Consider the following 5,299-nt stretch of genomic DNA (forward strand, 5'->3'; position numbering starts at 1 on the left):
GAATTGGCACCAAACGTATAGTATAAATAGAGGCTCAGCAGGAATGGTGCTTGAGCCCAGCTCTGGACAATATCAACTTAATGGGTGAGAGTCACCCCAGACCTGTTAAAATCTTTGAGGGGGGTGGGGGTGTTCATTTTGTACTGAGGAACTGATCACCTGACATTCTCTTTGATGACATTAAGAAACGAACACCCAATGTCAGAAACACAAATGTCATTGGACTGTGTTGCGTGCATGCACAAATAGCAAATGCTAAGATGAGTGTGCAGGGTCAGGTAATCAGAGCAGCACATATCAGATAGGCTTCTTCCTCCACCTTACTATGATTCATGAGCAAAACAGTTACCACAGTACACACATACAGTAGTAAACCTCAGGCAGGAGTAGACTATTGCACCATCTAAGAAGATCCTTTGGCCCATTTGATCTCATCCGTCCAGAACACCCATTGTATTATCTCATTAAAGCATCAAACTGTGATTGAACAAGTTCAGTGTCCTGGCTTCAATCAGTCTTCCTGGCAATCTGTTCCAACAATTTACAATGCCCTTCATGCAGGACAGCATCTTGAAATTGCCAAACAAGGGATAAAAGGAATGTTCTAGTCTTTTATTATGCTCTGGGTAAAGAAATACTTCCCGGTATCTGTCATATAATTGTCTTTGCAACTCTAAACCTATGTCTTCTTGTTCTAATGTCCCGATTGATCCATGAGCATTGTTGTGAGTTTACTTTCTCAATCTTATTTACAAAACTACCTATCCAACTTCCAAAAAGATTACTTCAGCATATCTATTTCACATTGTGGAGTTCTGTAGCTCAGTGGTTAGAGCGGTCGCCTCGCAACAAGAGACCCGAGTTTGATTCCAAGCAGGGCGAAACATTGGGCAAGTTTCCTTACTCCACCCATTTCTGTTTACCTAGCAGTGAGTAGAAACCTGATTGTTAGTCGATTGTTGTATCGCTTTTCCAGGGGTAATAATTCCTTAAAAAAATAATAAATTGGTCACTTCAATCCACAAATGTTTGTGGGTTACTGCTGTGCACAATTGGCTACCACGTTTTGTCTACAAAATATACAGTCAATTCACTTTACAATATATTCTGTGAAGCGCTTTGAGACGTCTCAATGACATGATAAGGCGCTATATCAAATGCAAAGTCTATTATTAGCTTCCTGATTCCTTTTCGCTTCCAGGAAGCTGTCCAGTTCTCTGTTGAAGCACATTTTAATTCACTGTTCCACTTTTGACGATAGTTTGTTTAAAAAATGTAACGCCTCTTACAATTTGCCTGCGGTATTCCTGTTTGGTCCTCATTAACTCAGCATGAAAGGTATGAACGCAGTACATAACATAAATAAACAGCAGCACAGCAGAGCAAGTAAAATCTTGTACTGCAGAGCTCAAATGATAATTGAGCAGTCAAAGATTGGGGGTTACAGAAGTTAGGAGAAACACTGAATATGCTATTCTGTTTCACTGCACAGGACATTTCTGTGAATCTGTGACACAAACCAAGTTTTAAAAAACTAGCAACACGAGGCGTGGAGTCCTGTAGCTCAGTGGTTAGAGCACTCGCCTCGCAAGCGAGAGACCTGGGTTCACTGAGACCTGGCGAATCACTTTTTCTGGTGGCAACAATTCCTTCAAAAAATATAATAATATGGTCACTTCAATCCACGACTGTTTGTCTTACACAACACTGTGTACATGAAAGGTGTTATTAAGTAAATAAGGTTGAGCAATAAAATGAAAACATGAAAACTGTTGCTCACAGGAGGCATTTAGTGAGGTGAAATTACAAACTTCACTGCAATGTTGGCTCAAATTCAACAAGGGATGCCAAGGCAAGGTGATGGCCAAAGACTCAGGTGATTTATGGATGTAAAATACCACATTTCTTTGCTCAGGAAATACCTCTTGCAAAGCTCAGATGTAATGATGGATATGGGAACACTGTGTTCTGAACGTTCCACGAGCCACAATGGACAAACTCTGAAACTGTACTTTGTGTCCACCTCTCAAGCTGTGTTGAGTCGAGTCCTTGCGTGCCAATGTGAGCTTGTGCATAAACCATCTGTCTGATGCAATAAGAAATACATTAGAAACAAAGTCATGGGTCACAATGCTGCAGAGTGCGGGAATGTAGGTTTTACAGCGTATTCTGTAAAGCGCTTTGAGACATCTAGAAGACGTGAAAAGTGCTATATCGAATGCAAGGATTATTGTTATTATATTATTTGATCCTCTGACCTTACCTTTGTCTGTAAGCAGAGGTGTGTTTGGATATCACATTGCCTCAAGATGTCTCAAAGAACTTCATAGGATTTACTGTAAAGTACAGTGATTTGTGTTTGTAGATGAATGGGGCAGGCAGTTTGCACGCAAACAGCCCACAAACTGTCCCACAAACAGCCACGATTTGAACAATCAAACTTACCGGGATGGGAGTTTTAGCTCAAAGGTGTCTTTTGTTGAACCCACAACCTAGGCAGTGAGGCAAGGAGAGGAAGGCAGAAAGATGAACTGCTCCAGCACACCTCCTAATTCAAAGAAGCCTGCGAGCAAGTTTCCCTTTCAACTCAACCACAGTTGGTGCATCCTGTTATTGTAATTGATGTTTTCATGGATAAGCCTATCTGAGCTATAATGATCTTGTTTCCATCAGTGACCTGATGCTCAGTCATATATCTTCATTACTTAGACAACACAGAGGTACAGCAACAACAACAACAAACTTACATTTATAGAGCGCCTTTCATGTCGGGAGGATGCCCCAAAGCGCTGAACAGTCAGGTGTCGGGGCCTGAGCATAGGGGAGCGGTGGTGTAGGGGTGAGGGAAGACAGAGAGGTGGGAGGGAGACCAAAGGCACGAGCGAAGAGAAGGGTCTTGAGACCTGCCTTGAAGGAGGCAAGGGAGGAAGCGAGGTAAAGGGACTGTGGGATGGAGTTCCAGAGTGTGGGGACAGAGAGGCTGAAAGGTAACAGTATTACAGCATAATAAAAGAAAATCCAAGTACACCAGCATGTTGAAATAATTGGCCCTTTATTTTAGAAGAATATTAATAATATAACTCAGATCATAAGAAACCATTCATCCCACTGAGTCTGTTCCATCACTTTATTACATCATGACATATCTTTGAATCCCAATTTTAATCTCTTTTGTCAAAACTCCTTAATCCCTTTACTATTACTCAGATATCTGACTATCTTTTAAACATCTCTGTTCATGTCACCTCTACAGCTTTCTGGGGCAGAGTTTTCCAGACCAATATTATTAGGTTTTGAACTTGCATTCAACAGAGAGAGAAAGTTGCATCTCTCTGACATATCTAATGAGTTTTGATAGATTCAAACCATTTTCTCTGAGGATAGAAGTCCACGGTCTCACACTACTCTTGTAATCAGTTATAATTGTCACAAATACTACAATGCGGAATCTTGCTGAGTGATGAGGTCACTCCAAAGACCCCTTTCATGAGCTTGAATCCCTAACATTCAACCAAGGTCCCACCTGCCTGTTCAAGTGGATGTTGAGTCCAGCTCAGTCTGCAGTGTCTAGACATTAACTTTCTAAAATTAGTCATTTACTCCATGGCTGTTTGTGGGACATTTCTGTGTGTCGTGTTTCACCAACAAAATACACAGTCCATCCACTTTACAGTATATCCTTTGAAGCACTTTGAGACATCCCAACGATGTGATAAGGCGCTATATCAAATGAAAGCATTATTTTTACTTGAAAAAAGAATGGAGTTTCTCCCAGTGTCAACAATTCCCCAAATAACATTGATCATTCATTTCATCGCTGTTTGTGGGACAATGCTGAACACGAATTGGCTGCTGCATTCGCCTACCAAAATACACAGTAACTCCACTTTACAGTATATCCTCTGAAACACTTTGAGATGTCCTCCTGACATGAAAGATGCTATGTCAAAAAAAAGATTAGTATTACTTACAGTGTGCTATATGTCAGGACTCCAGGTCAGATTTGATGATTTCCTGCAATGTGATTAATGTTCTGCTAATAATTTGCAGATTCCAGTGCTGGAGTTCTTTGAATGAAGATTAAGCACTGCACTGCTTTTCGCATTATGAACTGCTAGCTCTATTCTACCTCCTCTCATCCCCTCTGGTCTGCTGACATGTGGCTGCAACGATATCTTATTCTGCCAAAGTTTCTGCTAAACTATTTTTCTAGTATCTGAATTGGCAGCGGATTAAATAAAATCATCAAAAGGATAGAAGGGAGCTCGTTTTACTGATGGGAACGATTCAGCAGGTCAACCACACAAATGTTATTTTCAGAATCACGATCGATAAGAGTTTTCACAATTTTTGTCATATACAATTAAATAAATTGTGCATTTCAGATCTGGCAACACATTTCACAGAGTTAACATTGATGTAAGAAGGGACTATCCTGCTAAGCAAACAGGTACTTTCATTTCTGCTCAAATGGACTGAACATGCTAAGACTTCAGTGAATCCTCATCCAAAATCTCACTGTAAACCTTCAAAACTTTCAGCAATAATGTTTATCAACAAATCCATTTCAAAGAAACATTTTTCCCATATTCAACAAAGGTGACAGATCGATAACAACACACCCATTAGCCTGACCTCAATAACTGGAAAAATAATGAAAAAGATTACCAGAAAGAAAATGGAAGATTAGTTGTATAAAAGTAAATTAACAACTTGCATTTATATAATGTCCTTCCTGTAGGATGTTGTCTCGGAGCGCAGGAATAATCTAATAAATGTGGAGTCCTGTAGCTCAGTGGTTAGAGCACTCGCCTCTCAAGCGAGAGACCTGGGTTCAATTCCTGGCAGGGCAAAACCTTGGGCAAGTTTCCTAACTCCACACGCCTAATAATAATCCTTCAACAACAAAAAAAATTGGTCATTTCAATCCACGACTGTTTGTGGAACACTGCTGTGTGCAATTGCCTGCCGTGTTTTGCCCACAAATATACAGTCAATTCACTTTATAGTGTATTCTGTGCAGCGCTTTGAGACGTCTAGAAGATGTGAAAAGCACTATATCAAATGTAAGGATTATTATTAATATTATAATTATTATTATTTTAATAAATGGTAGCCGGCATGGGTTCAGAAAGGATAGGTCCTATTTGACCATCCACTTTGAGGTCAAAATAGTCAAAATTGACTAAATCTACCTCATGAGAGACTCCTTCACAAACTCATGTCTCTGGATATGGCTGGACCCAGATCAATACTTTAGTTTGAATCAAGATAGAAACCAACATAGCATATTAACACA

At 40.1% G+C, this 5,299-nt stretch overlaps 1 non-coding gene across 1 annotated transcript; it reads left to right on the forward strand.

Moving 5' to 3' along the window:
- Window positions 1-4,781: 4,781 nt before the first annotated feature.
- On the forward strand, window positions 4,782-4,853 carry trnae-cuc. Its single transcript has one exon. It is a non-coding gene; the product is annotated as a tRNA-Glu (tRNA).
- The last annotated feature ends 446 nt before the right edge of the window (window positions 4,854-5,299 follow it).

The sequence above is a fragment of the Callorhinchus milii genome, unplaced genomic scaffold (assembly GCF_018977255.1).
Source record: "Callorhinchus milii isolate IMCB2004 unplaced genomic scaffold, IMCB_Cmil_1.0 Scaffold4, whole genome shotgun sequence".
Taxonomy (NCBI): domain Eukaryota; kingdom Metazoa; phylum Chordata; class Chondrichthyes; order Chimaeriformes; family Callorhinchidae; genus Callorhinchus; species Callorhinchus milii.